This window comes from Sebastes umbrosus, chromosome 22, assembly GCF_015220745.1.
Source record: "Sebastes umbrosus isolate fSebUmb1 chromosome 22, fSebUmb1.pri, whole genome shotgun sequence".
NCBI classification, from domain to species: domain Eukaryota; kingdom Metazoa; phylum Chordata; class Actinopteri; order Perciformes; family Sebastidae; genus Sebastes; species Sebastes umbrosus.
In genome coordinates, this window is record NC_051290.1 from 15,935,615 (window position 1) to 15,950,997 (window position 15,383).

The 15,383-nt window shown below is 40.0% G+C and overlaps 1 long non-coding RNA gene across 2 annotated transcripts in view; it reads left to right on the forward strand.

The window, feature by feature from the left end:
• Positions 1-15,383, forward strand: part of LOC119481715 — a 124,318-nt gene that overhangs the window by 13,695 nt on the left and 95,240 nt on the right. For both annotated transcript variants that reach the window (XR_005205250.1, XR_005205251.1), the window contains exon 4: positions 1,180-1,270. This is a non-coding gene — a long non-coding RNA (uncharacterized LOC119481715). The remainder of the gene's footprint in view (positions 1-1,179; positions 1,271-15,383) is intronic.

A 15,383-nucleotide genomic window follows, 5' to 3' on the forward strand; every position in this document is an offset into this window, starting at 1 on the left:
GGTTAAGCTAGTTGTTTGTCAAGAAATAGTTTAGAGAGAGTTAGATAAGTTGTTTCCCCCTGCCTCCAGTCTTTATGCTAAGCTAGGCTAATTGCCTCCCGACTCCACAGTATGTAGGATTTGGTTGCAACTAGTGGTGTGGTTGCAGATTGCAACCAACTGAATATCCCTCCACTCACTCCTCCCTTTCCAAGACTGTGTTGACGTGAGCCGCCGAGCCGAGTGCACAACCGTGGTAACGCTGTTCGCCTCGCTCAGAGCCCGTCCTTACCATAATAACACTACTTTAGGAGCAGCTGAAGACGGACGGCGGCTGGCGGTACCACGGTTTTGCACTCGGCGGTTCACGGTACTGCAGTTTCACAAGCATGTCGGGGGATTACGGTGGCCTTTAGGTAACGTAAAAACGTGAAAGGCTCTCTCTAGAGCCAGTGTTTGGTTTGTCTGTTCTGGGCTACTGTAGAAACGTGGCAGAGTAACATGGTGGACTCTACGTTGATATGAAGGGAGCCCTTGAAATATAATACTACTTGTTATGGCCTATTTTTGAACTTTAGAGAAAGTTAGGCTAGCTGTTTCCCCTTGCCTCCAGTCTTTATGCTAAGCTAGGCTAATCGCCTCCGGGCTCCAGCTCTATACTATGAGAATGGTATCAATATTCTCATCGAACTCTCAGAAAGAGCGCAAATAAACCTATTTTCCAAAATGCGAAACTCCTTCCTTTTAATACTGAAATAAATTTGTGGATAGGAGTTGGTGGTTAATATTATCATATGTTCATATCTATAGTGATATATGTACACCTATAATGAATTTCCTCTGAGGGGAGCAGATGCTTTGAAACTTAGATGCCAAACTATTAGTAAGTATGTTGGTATAAAAATACAACGGATATTTTATTTTAGGATTTCTTTCAGTTAAGTTTAATTTTACCCTGAAAAAGTTTAAATATGAAAAAGATTTTTAGTTTAATTTCTCTACATTGGCCGAGTGTTGTGACTTCTGATGAACAGAAACACTACAGATATTGGTCATAACCCTTTCAGCGCAACACTAGCAGAGATTCACTATTTGATGCCGGTTCATAAATCTTTAACAAGCAACATTTTGCAGCTATCTATTTGTGGATTTAAGAGATGAATAAAATAAACACAATCTCCTCTGTTTTCTCTTTTGTAGGGTTGTGGAATTAAAGTGGTGAATAATACATGGCTGAAAGCATCTGTCTCTCTGAGTTGCCTCTTCTGGACAGCAGGGGACCTGAAGGCAAGTAAGCACGGATATTTATGAAGTGTTGTTTGATTTCAGAACAAACCGATGCTATCAAATCACAACTCACCTGTTTTTAAAAGCACTGTAGACAAAATAACCCCGGAAATCAACTGACTTTGTAGTTTCCAACTGATGGCAAGACTTTGAATGACCCGCTGTTACAGTAGAAAACATATATAGAGAGTTACTATACATGTGAAAGAGAAACGCTGAAGGGCAAAACTTTGACAGACTTTAATAGAAGCACTATTAGGATGGATAAGATCACGAGTTTGTACAAAATTGAATGAAGGCTCAGTAACTACCTTTTAGCTTCAGCTAGACAGTGAATGCACCACTCGTACTGTAGCTCTTGCCCTAAAATCCTAATTATTAAAGGGGCGCTGCACTGTTTTTACACATAAAGGTCAGTTTGCATGTCATGTTGAGAACTACTAAGTCTGTGAAAACAGTGTCTTCTGTGGCTGTGGAGGAGCATAACAACTGTACTTTACTAATGCCAGTTACAGTACGTAAACAAGCGTAGTTATTTTACGTAAGAGACATACTTATTTTAACCCAAACCATGATCTTTCCTATAAACCTAACCAAGTAGTTTGGTTGCGTAAGTAAACCTTAAAACTAAGTAAACCTATGTTGGAGGTTTATTTTGAAAATAGACTGTACGCATATAAGGGCCGGAAAATGGGAGTTTCCTATGAACACGGAAGTTTATTTTGAAATGACACTATGCATGCTATGTCTTTCAAATACATGGACGTTCGCCAGGCAGAGAGGCTCTAACAAAAAGATGCTATTAAGTTGCATTATGGGAAATGTAGGATCCAAGTCCTCTCACTTTAATAGCAGGTGGATGATGAAGTGAATGTAAACTATTATCAGTTCTTGTTGTACTTGCCTAAAATTAGTATTATCTGAGAACCATTTTAAGTGCAATATGAAATACCGACTATCGATTCTCTGACTTTGCGCACATGTACAGTATGTTCCAGTGGCAATAATGTACGTGCCTAGAAAGTTAAATTCTATGATATTTTAAAAATCGGTGTTTGTTTCTGAGCTTTTGATTTATGGTAAAAGAATCTCTCATAAAACACACATAATAGATTGTTCGTAATAGATTTGCATGGGCAAAAGTGAAATGTTTTAACATGAAAATTCTGTGTCTTTTGACATCCAGCTGAATTGATTTAGACGTTTGTTGACAGTCTGAAGTGGCCGTGAACTGTGGCCTTTGCTGCACATCATTTATCTGAGCTGATGAGTAATGTCGACAGCCGTGTTAATAGCGGCTTGGATAGCAGATGACAGGATGTATGAGAGTCTTTTGAGCGTCCGATCATGATGAGAGTTCAACCTCGGGCTGCTGTCACGCTGGATCCATTTGTCGGCTGAGATGCACTGTGGAGAGGAGCTTCAAGCCTTCGTCACCAGCAGATATAGTAGTTCTGTATTATTTTTGTTGACATTTTCATAGTGTAGATGGTTGTTTTTCTACACACGCCATGGCTGAATGAATTAACAGAACAGTTAGTCGTGTTGCACCATCTGTATCTGCGTATCACCCAGAGCTACTGGATTTGTTTCAGATGAGTGGCTGAAACAGAAATAGCTGGACTGTTACAAATTATGTTTCACTTGGGATTGCAGCGAGGGCCAAAGAGCTGGTGAACAGGTCAGAGCTCTGGCACATCGCTGTTTAAGCTCTGATGTGACCAGTGCTGCTCCAGAGACCCGCCTTAGAGGGCAAGTGGAGCGGGAAACTGTTGATTAACTCCTCACTCTGGGAAAAATCATATTGTAGCATCATGTCTCGATTATTGTCAAACAGTGCGACACATTCATGTTTGATCGAGTGTGATGCTTTTAACCCAGAGTGGCTTTCAGTGGGTGAACAGGTAGGAGTTCATGTCAGTTGATAGAATCAGACATCACTGGCTTTTTGTGTCACACACAGTTGAGATAAAAGCTACTAGATTTAAATTGTTGATAGTAATCAACAATGATCTCTTCATAAGAAATTAGTTTGAAGACTTACTAGTGCAACTGCTCCCAAAGTGGGTGCTGCTGGTCATGGGATAGACTAAGGGGACTGTATTTTTTTTTCTTTTTAATAACATTTCAACACAGTATATGCTCAAAACAAGTCAACGTCTACATCGACTACATTTAATATGACCCTTTTCAAAAAACATAACTAAAAAGCATTAAATATCAAAACCACCTCATTATAAACCCCATAAAATATGCACTTGTGCCGCAGCTAATGGCATGAAAGCCCATGGTAACTAGTTGTCATAGTAACGCGACACGCTTTCTGGCTTGTTCGTTTTTCAGGTGCAAAATATTGTCGGAGCAAGCGAGGCATCATTCCTATGAAGAGTTGCAGTTATTCAAAAAAGTATAGAATCCACTGGACAAACGTCATCACCATTTAAATAATATGGAGGAAGGATGTCATATCCTAGTCAGTGGGGACCAGGCAGCAACCTCCGGGTCTGAGAAGTGAAGCCAATGCTGAAGTGCCTTAAACTTGCATTCTTTCTAATAGCCAGCAGGGGGCGACTCCTCTGGTTGCAGAAAGAAGTCTGATTGTATAGAAGTCTATGAGAAAATGAGCCTACTTCTCATTTGATTTATTACCTCAGTAAACATTGTAAACATGAGTTTATGGTCTCAATCACTAGCTTCAAGTCTTCTTCAATAGAGTATGATGTTCATTTAATAAATTATGGTTCCATTTAGAGTCAAATAGACCATAAATCATGGCTACATTGGATTGACATGTCGCTACCACAGCGTTGTCCGGCCTGGGAGTTGTCTTTGTGTTTTAGTCTTACAACTTTAACCCTTTCACAGTGTGTTTTCAGTTCATGTAAGTTAATTATTTTGGTCGCCTAAACATGTCTAATTCAGCGTTCAGTTGTACTTAGCTCCACCCTCTCGTGTTACTTCTGGTTTAAAAAAAAAAAAACAAGACGGCGACAGCCAAAAACCAAATGGCTTCAACAGCCAAATGTTGACACAAGGCTTCAAAAAGGCACTCAAACACACACAAACCAATGGATGACATCACGGTGACTACGTCCACTTCTTATATACAGTCTATGGATGAAATCAAAGAGGTACGGTTAGTGTATCATAACTATATGGCTACAGGACGAACAATGTGTTGATACGGAGCACTGTAAGAATAGATGAAGTTGTTGTGGTTGTTTCTCAGCAGCTGTGAGTTAATGGTTCTCTTGGTACTCTTAAGCCATATGTAATGGTTTAACTGCTGTGATGACACAGCCTGTTTAAGAGCCGCAGGTGCATCTACCTGGCAGGCTGCCACTCGGGCTATTAGCCCACAATCCAACGATCCCTATTCGGGGAGTAGTTGTCCTTTTCACTGCATCAACCACAGCTCGACTTGTATTCCACTCAGCCGCCGATTGCTCAGTGATATGTGTGTTTACCGATGATGAATTCCCACGACTGGGCTGTTGCACTTGTGATTTCGGGCTGTCACACTGGATGAGCTGAGCGATGCGCAGCTGCTCAGCCCTCGGGGAGCGGCGAGCCGGGAGCACATGCCGCCAATTCAGAAGGAAGCAAAATGGTTACAGAGCAGATTATGACATTTTAGCGGTGAGGAGATGAGGGTCAGGTTACCGTCCTGCCGCCAATTGCCTGTAAGAGGAGGTTAAATCGGCAGGAAATACACCAGCTGTCAATTAACTGTCACTTTCACACTGCAATCTCATATGGAGTCAGCAGTTATTTTCTGCAAACTGAAGCACACGCTTTCTTTTTTTTTTAGCCTTTTGCTCAATCATAAGTGGACGATATGGATGCAAACTGCTTGACATAAAGAATATATGGAATGGTGGCCTAGAAAAATAAACTGCTCAGTATGTTTCTCCATTAACTTTGTGCTCCATGTGGTCATGAGCTACGGTCGAACGCGCTGCACTAGTATTTAAGAAGTACACTAAAACAGTGGTTCCCAGCCTTGGGGTCCGGACCCTGCCACTCAGTGACAAGATAAATCTGAGGGCTCATGAGATGATTGATTAATCAGAAAAGAAGACTAAAGACATTTCTGTTCTTATGTTAAACTTTTTTTCTTGTGGGATTTTGTATAGTTTATAGCCTGTAAAAGGTTTGGGTTTCTGCATCGCTCACTTATAAACATTAGTGTTGCAGTTAGGGATGCACTGATCCAACTTTTTTCATTCCTGTTACCGATAGCGATACCTGGGCTTTGGTTGTTTGCCGATACCGAGTACCGATCCGATACCAGTGTTTAATTAATAAGCGGTATGCCTCACTGTGGGGAAGTGACTGGGATCATTATTTTATATGTAAGACAACATCAGGCCTGACTTAAACACTGCTTTCCCAATAAATACATAGATATAATGTATTAAAATAATAAATTGTACACCAGCAACTTGGTAAAAAATCTTCAAAATGAACAGGAATTACAGTTGAAGTGTAAACCTTTTTAATACAGCAACAAATTGGTCAAAACTTAAACAGGAATTGGAACAGTCTAAACATAGACTTGACAATTCTCCAAATTGGAAAGCTTCCTTTGCAACAACATTATGACTATATGAGGAGCCTGCATATCATGCTGAGAAACATTAAACAGCGAGATTGTCATTTTCATATTTCAACATGTACACCATCCAGATCCTGAGCAGAAAAAGGTATTATTGAGCGACTAAGAACCTCAGGACTGTCAAGAAACTGATACGTCTGCATTCACACACACATAAGATGCACATGTACTCATACAGACACATTTATTCTAGTGCAGCCACACGCAGACTCTGTGCCTCCCAGTTAGTCACAGTAGCTCCTTCCCAATTCAGTCGATAGGCCTCCATTAGGAAGGGGTAGGCTGTCAAAGCAACCTGTGACCTCCTCTCGCCCCCTTGGAGCCCACTGGCCTGTGATGTCCGTATCAATATGAATTTCAGCCCTTTGCGCCCATCAGCCGCAATTCCCAGTGTCCATTAGTCTCAAGTATCTGTTTCCTCCAACTTGTACTATTGATTTCGGTGTGTCTTTTGTAACAGAGCATGTACGCTGATCTTAAAGACGAGGACGGCTTGATAGGCCGGGTGGAGTCTGTCATCTGGGGCGTCGGAGTTCCTCCGTTTTCTACTTATTAAATGATTTTCATAACTTCTGTCACTCTGAATGGCACTGCCGCTCGTCTTTTTTCTCTGCTCATACTCGCCTTACCGCCGTGTGGTTGTGTGAAGCGGTGGACCATGTGATCCTGGATCAGATGTCATCTAGTTTAAAGTTGACCGGTGCCCTCGAAGGTCAAGGCTTTTCATCTCAGAGGCCACAATGAAATGACCTGTTGTTGCCGTACACAGAGGGATATCACAGCAAACACTGAGGGCACAATATGGTCTCATGTCTCCGGAGACGGCGTTTTTTTTTTTTCTAACACTCGCCTACATCTGTTACTGAAAGATGTCAGGCCGGTGTGATGTTAGTCATATCAAAATTATAAGAGTTATGGGTAAATTAGATGTGTTTTATTGATTCTCAGAAGGGAAATTAATGTGAAATGAGTCAAATAAATGAGTTAATGATAAAATAAAATAAGAAATTAAGGAAGTTACATCGAAAAGATGTATATGCTTAAGTCATATACAAGATTTGTTCATTGTGCAAACAGCTTTCCAAATATATATGTATGTATAGAGTGTGAGTGCAGCCTTATTGAGGTTGTGACTCATTAAGAGTCGAGTTTATTATTGCAATATCTATAGAAAAAAAAAGAAATTGGTCAAATTCATCTTGTACTTTTTGTCTCTTTTTGGCAAATGAATTACACTCAAAATACAAGTGTAGGGAGGTGGAGAGAGAAACATGACTGGAACCATAACTATATATATATATATAAAATGATTTTAAGAGGCGCTGGATTATTTACACAATATTATCATTTGTGTATTATTAACACAATATCAATATTTAATTTTAAAATATCATGACAATCGTCAAAACCAGTACATTACGACACTAATTTATATACATGCAACTTTAGTGGATTAAAGGGTTTGGTTAGAAAAGTAACCAACTAGTAGGCCTATGGATATAGGATTTAAGGAATATGTCTACAAATGAATTAAAGTGAGTGAAGCTATTTGAATGTAAATGTGGCGCAAAGAAAACCGGCTCCATAAAACAAAGCTGTTTGTGAATTATTATTCATTGTTCATCTTATTGTTTTAGTCAAATGCGTCGTTTGTGAGCATTTTCTTTCCAAACGCACCATGGAAAAAATGATTGTGTAAGCCCATATACACCACAGGGATGTGACGTACTGGTGGTGATGATCTCACCACTTTTGATTTGATCACACATAATCTCCTACAGCAGATGAAGTTTGTGGTGAGATTATTATTTTTGCTTGTTTCCAAGGTCAAGAATGAACTTTCGATCTCAATTTTTAAGACCACATAGACAAAGACATTAGCTATTTGCTCACCCAATTTCCACCAAAATTGAAAGTTACTCAGGCTTATTCCTCAGACATGACCTCAGTGTCCTCACTGGTAGCTTTGTCTCGATTTGATATAAAAGGGAGTAACATTTATTGGGGGAAATAGCCTGGTTCAGTTAGTATTAATCACAGTAATAACATATTTTTACAACCATTAACCTTAATTAGTAGAAATAATACAAACATAAATGCATAAATAGCCTCCCCCAGGTGTCTTCCTCCCCACTGTGCATCTCCAAAGTGTGAAGAGCATATGCTGACATTTGGCCGCTCTTCACCGCTGTGGCATATTTGCCACTAGGGGGCCTTCGGGGCTGAGATGAGATCCCCCCCCTCGACACAGCAGAGCGGCTCCTGAGAGAGGAAGATGGATGACCTTTGGCTTTATTTATGTCGTCGCCACTCATGCAGGACCTTTTCATCAGATACGGTCATTGTAATCCCTCAGCCCCCATTCAATTTACAGAGGCACTCTGTCACTGCAGACCACTAAAGTCGACCAAATTAATGGATCAATAAGCCCTCTGAAAGCCTGGCGGGAGGATCCAGATCACCCCCCGGTCGCTATCAAGTTACGGGTCATAATGAATGGGGTGTTGTTTATGTTGTAAAGTGCAGCGTCACCGAGTCCTTTGAACAAACCAGCCTCTTGGCCGGAGCTTTGCACACCACTGCAGAGAGTTTTCAGAGATGTGATGAGAAAATGTGTAAAAATGGTACCACTTTTTGATGATGCAACCATTATAAAAAGTTGTAACGGTCGTTATTAATAGTTAATACATCTTTATACGTGATTTATAAGCCATTAATCAGTACTTTTTTTTTCTGTTGCCAGGTTGGTGTTGATCCTCCTGCATGACATGATGTAAAACCCTTTTATTAATGACTTACTAGGCATATATTTACAGTTTTATCATCAACATTTATGAGGATTAACACCAGACAAAGGGATATTTTTTACAATTTGGCATCCCAAATGGCGTTTTTATTAATCGCTTATAACTAACCTACAGTATATATCATTAGAAAATGATTTATTAGAATTACTAAAACCATTTTTTACAACTTTTAAACCATTTATGAAGGGTGCCTTTGTTGTAATGTGGTTCCACAAAGATGAGAGAAAACCTCTAATAATTTATCAGTATGTTGGTGAAAGCCTAAAACAGGTATGCAGACTTCACATTTCACAGAATTAATTGATTGTTGTTTTAAAAAATGCATAAAAACCTGATAAACCTTTGATACCCTAAGAAATATAACTGAAAAAATGTGGCAGCAGAACAACAAATCCCTCTGGGTGTCGTCTACAAATGTGTCATGTTTTCCATCTTTACCAGTTAATTCACTTCCTGTTGAGTTTTGTATTAGTGGGAAAGCACAGTGTTTGGTTTGGAGCAAGTTATTCTTTGTTCTGCTTTTATTGCTCATTATTTGCCAATTTCAGCAGAATTGTTCTGAGGCAACTGAAATCTAATTTCACTTTAGGATGATGTCACAACTATTGAACATTTTGCTTTGGGTGAGAATGAAATTAAGGATAAAAATCCGACTATTTCCTGGTGGATTAGTGGGTCAAGTGAAACCATCTAAACACCACGATGGGTTTGATTCCAGTTCATGCGCTGCGTGTTGTTCATTCTAATTGTGGTTGGCCAGCAGCAGTCTGGAGGAGGTTAGAGAGATGTTTTTGTGACCTGATGCTGTTCTTTAATGTGGTTTTAGGTTGTTTCCCTGGAGTCTTTCAGGTGTCATGTATCAAACAAAAAAAATTCACTCCTTAATGGGGCGGTTCTCCACCAAAGAAATTCGACTACTCATACGATTTTGTCGACTAATCGATTTGTTGATTTAATCGACAGATCTGTGAAACTGAGTTTCTCCACAAAGAATCACCACTTTAAATCTTGTGTTTACCAGAGATGTGCTCATAAGTTTCTTGGAAATAAGTCATTCAGAATGAAAAAAGCATAAAAAACTACTAATCAACTAAAGAAATCTTGGTAGACTAAGACCAAAGCGACCGATCAGTCGACTAATGGACTAAGAGGGGGCGGCCCTAGTGACAGCTGAGCGGTGGGATGAAAGAAAAGATCATTAAATGTAGTGATGCGTCCTTGTATTCAAATTATTCAATAACTACAAAGCCTGACTAAAACTGAAACTGATATAAAGTAGCCTCTACTGTATACATCAAAATACGTTAGTTTCAGCGTCTAAACATTTGACTATTTTTTTTTAAAATTCCGACATATAAAGTTACAAACCGGGAGAATCTATTTCGAGGTGCTCACTTCTATGGATTATTAGATGGGTGTAAAAATCTCCCAATTGAATCTTCAGTACAAAAGATTAACAACAGCTTCAGCTAAGAGTACACAAAAACATAAATGTGAGAACTACGACTCCAAGGTGCATTTTGGGTAAAGGCCTTTACACACACGGGATTATTTGTCGCACCTCAACATATTTTTTCGAACTGTTGTTTTTGTCATGAATACTTTCATACAAAAACGCAGATAAACGCCGCGAAAAAGCAAACCTTTTTTCCGGAACAACGTTGATTTTCTGAGCTTTCGCACCGCGAATAAAGGCATCAACCAATCACGTTATTGTTTCTTAGAAATAAGTCATTCGGCATGAAAAAGCATAAACAAAATGACTAATTGACTAAAGAAATCTTAGTCAACTAAGACAAAAACTTCCGAATAGTTGACTAATCGACTAAGAGAAGGCAGCCCATTAACCTTGAAATATTTCAGTAATTACAGTAAGTATGTGACACGTATTCACTGCAGCTGTTGTGAGGCTGGATTAGCTAAAAAAAACTACTTAAAGCAGCTCTAATCAATGTTTTTATATTAACAATGGGTCAAATGACTACTTCTAACGTAAAAGGAGGCACTTGTAGTGATGAACCCATCAAAAATCACCCGACTCTGTAGTTCACCTCAGCTCTACGAAGCAAAGTGTTTGCTCATACACTTCTACAACAGGGTTTATACATGAACAAACCACTGTTATGGCTGTATCTTGTCTTCTGGCAGCTTTTAAAATTCTGATTCTCTGGCTCATTTGCCAACTCTCCACTGTTAACTATCTGCTACTAGTATTTCCCAGCTGTTCCAGCTCACTTCTGATGCATCATGTTAAGAAAATGAAGCTCAGCCTTCACAGTTAGTGGCTTCTCCAGAACCAGCCTGCCTCGAGGCAGCTCTAGAGGTAATTGGCAGTAATTATAAATCCCATCTGAGAATGCACAAAGAAAGCTCACGGCAAAACGGGCCTGTTTTTCAGCGTAGAGCGCCAAGTAGTGCGAACAAAGATTTAATGGCTCCTTAAACAACTATTCAGACGTTCGGGTCTAGTTACGAACAAGGCCAGTGGTGAATGATCGATGTGGAAATCTCAATCAAAGTTGTCACTCTGTGTTAAGGAGATGAAATGAGACATGACAACCTGTCAACCTCTTTGAGACGAAGACGAGATGATGATGATCCTTTAGCTAACACGTGCTCAAGTGTAGAACACATAATACAAAGCAGTGATATGCAGTGCCGGGCTCAGGCTGTCTGAGCGGCAGGGGCGGAAAAAATAAAAAGGGGTACCAGCTGCACACTTTGTGGCACCATAGTGCGCAAAAAGTTTTCTAACAGCCTTTATGGCTTTAAGGACACCCTAGAGTGGACTTTGTCACATTTTCTCTATTGGAGGGCACTCTAGTGGGCACTTAATCACGTTTTCTCCATTTAATGGCATCCTAGAGGGCACTTTGTCATGTTTTCTCCATTTAAGGGCACCCTAGAGGGTACTTGATCATGTTTTCTCCATTTAAGGGCATCCTAGAAGGCACTTTGTCATGTCTTCTCTACTGGAAGAGCACTCTAGAGGACACTTTGTCATGTTTTCTCTACTGGAAGAGCACTCTAGAGGACACTTTGTCATGTCTTCTCTACTGGAAGAGCACTCTAGAGGACACTTTGTCATGTCTTCTCTACTGGAAGAGCACTCTAGAGGGCACTTTGTCATGTTTTCTCTACTGGAAGAGCACTCTAGAGGACACTTTGTCATGTCTTCTCTACTGGAAGAGCACTCTAGAGGACACTTTGTCATGTTTTCTCTACTGGAAGAGCACTCTAGAGGACACTTTGTCATGTTTTCTCTACTGGAAGAGCACTCTACAGGGCACTTTGTCATGTTTTCTCCATTTAAGGGCACCCAAGAGGGCACAGCATCATGTTTTATCTATCATAGGGGCATCCAACAAGACACTTTTGCGGCGTTATTTCCAACATGGAGGCACCAAGGGGGGGCGGTAGGACCCCCACCCACTGAGCCCACCAGTGCTAATATGATTGCAGTATGTACAAACATTGGTCTCCATTCACTCTCTGTGATCTAAAATGACTTCACAGGGACGTCTGATGGTAAAACGAAGCCATAGCAGTCGGGTCACATCTCCATATTTGCATGCTAATGGCATGAGAGAAACTCCCACCACAATCATTCAGTGGGACCACATCATCACTTGCAATTTGGGGATCAATGATTTCAAACAATAGCGCTCGGCATTCATGCATTTAACACAGAATGGAAACCATGTGCCGTGTGGTTCACTGATGGTCAAACTGGAGGAACGTGCTGACAGCTCTGGATGGCCTTGAGGTGCACATCAGCCCGGAATAACTCTGCCAGACTCGCAGCTCTATTTCTTTGTAGAAAAACAGTCTTTGTTGCCACTGTTGGCAGTAAGTCAATCGCATGTATTAAGCTACCCCACAATGCTCGCCAGTCATCGATAGCCCTAAATGAGTGCATATGGTGTCTTGGCTTTGGGCGTCTTTTTGATCAGGTTGAGATTTTAATGGATTTTTCTTCGCCTCAGACAGACGAGGGTGGGGGGGCAGCCCGGCCCGGGGCAGACTGCAGGCAGCCGGTGGGGTCACTTGAACCTTGTGGTTGCAGAGCAAAGTGCTGAGACACAAAGAGCCAACGCTGCGCTCACAAGTGTCCGACAGCGGGAGAGTCAGGAAGTCTGGCGACTGTAAACCCCACCCGACCCCACCACACCCCCCCGCCCACCTCAGACACACTCCAAGACACGCCAAGCGGGCACTTCTGCACACAAACCTGTACTACTGCACTTGTGAGGACATTTGTATTGACTTACACTCATCCCCTGCAGACTAATTTTAACTATAACGGCTCGATGTACAACCGCGACCTTTAACCCTTAATCCACAGTGGCCATAATTTAGAATTTAAAGGCACAATCTGTGATCCAACAAAAGTGTTACCCCACCACCCGAAAAAACACAGAATTATCACGAGAAGGAATCTGAATTATTGGTGTTTTATTATTAACTATTAGTGTTACATCATTAATGTTTGTAAAGGTCATTACACACCGGTGGTGTTTTTTTTCGTGCAATTAATTCACACGTCAACATAGTTTTTGGAACTGCTGTTTATATCATGAATTTCTTTTGGAACTCAGCCGGTTTTCTGAGTTTCGCACAACAAATAAAGGCGTCAACCAATCACGTTGTGCGGAACGGGTTGAGTTACGCTGATATTTATTAAACAACAACACGGAGGCTCCGTAGTTTGAACAAAAACGGCAGACTCCTTTCAACCTTGACAAATGATGCGCAGACTAGATCCACTCCTTCCGTTCTCTCCTTTCACAATAAAAGCCCTACAGACATGTAATATTCGCAGGCGAGTATTTTGCGTTTTCGTGACGTTAATCATCACAACCCCAGGCCTTAAAATTGGCCTTTATTTTAAATTATGATGATCAGATTAGAAAATGGTGATTTTCCCATCAGTGATTCAAACTATATAATTATTTAGGTGAATATACTTTAAATCTATATGGTTGAAAAAAATACAGATCAGCCCTTTAACCCTAAAACTAAAAACACTATAATTATGCATTAGTATATCAGTTTTAGTCGTGTACTTGAAAATAGAGTTTTTAAAGTTTTTTACATTGTAAGTTTATAAACAAACACACACACACGCACACACACACACACACACACACACACACACACACACACACACACACACACAATCAAACTTATAAAATAACCCTATTCTTGTCTGCGCTTGAAGGCTCAATGTTTGAAGTCGTAACATTTAATTTTTTGCGTGTAAGACATTTTGTAAGTCTTTGCACTCGTGATGAATTTACATGCAGAAACCTAAATATTTAAACTTGAACAAATTTATGATCAGACATGCCAGCTTGCAACACAGAGTTTGCAAGTAGAAACTTAATTGTGCCATCTCACTAAACTTAGATTACAGGTACAAAACTCCATTTTCAAGCACTACAACTTTGACTGCATTTTTGTCCCAGATGTGACGATGGAAACAGGTTTTTGTCTCTACGACGTGATGAATATACACAACATAGTATATTCACAGATACACTCTCTATGAGGTCTCAGTGCATTATGGAAAAAAATATTTGACTTAAGACTTAAATTGTATCATGTTGCTACCAAGAAGTCAACAATAATTGGCATGGTTCAAAATACATCTCACAATTAACACTATTATAGAGTTTCTGTAATTTGAATTGTCAGTATATTCTACACCAGTTTTACTATATATCACTTCTTTAAATACACTGTGTAATCCATGTCCTTAGTTATTCAGTATACAGTGACTACAGTATAATAAATGCTATAAATCTAAATAGGATTAATGTGAATGGTGGTAAAGCCGGGAGATAATCGCTGTCCAAGTTGGATTATTGACATTTTAAAGGGGCGTCCTGCCCGTCTGTTGGACAATAAGACGCTACAATCCAATTTAACTGTGTAGCATTAAAGGCTTAGTGGGATCTGCAATAGTTTACAGTTGGTAACATGCTATTAAATATGTAAAAATATATACTGCTAATTAGATATCTTAGCTCTGTAATTACAAGGTTGCTCTCACTTAAATGTCACTTTGATTTGTTGAAATACACTGGTGCAAAAAAAAATAGTATTAAAAAGAGGAGAATTGCCCATGTTTAAACTTTTTTTTTTACTAGTTTTTTTATTTAAAAAATGTCACTATTATTCTTCTTTTCTTTTAATATTTCAGATTTTTAGACAGACAAGATGAAATCAATATCATATCAATGCGTAAAAGATCCAAAGTGTTAAAGAGTAACTCCTTTCTTTCAATTTTTTGCATCTTATACTACAACATATTCAACAACAACTCATTTCCTTCTGTGCGTAATAATGTAGATACAGTAGAAACTCACCGTGCACTGCGAAGGTGGACAGGAATTTAGTAGAGAAAACAACAGATTTGCAGGCAGACTAAGTGGTTGAGTGAACAGGTTAACAGCGACGGGGCCTTGAATGGCTGTGACAGGGAGAAAGCAGCGAGAGGCTCCAGCTCTGAAGGGGGAAGTGACCCGGAAACGGTGTGTAAGTGCAGCTTGCTGGGCCCTTTAGGAGAAATCTCTCCAGAAGCACTGATGCAGGTCCACCTAAACACACATTTCTCTTATTTCTCTCACTTTTCTCTGCAGAGATGCATTACTCAGCTACACTCCTGCATGCTCATGCTCTCTAAAGAA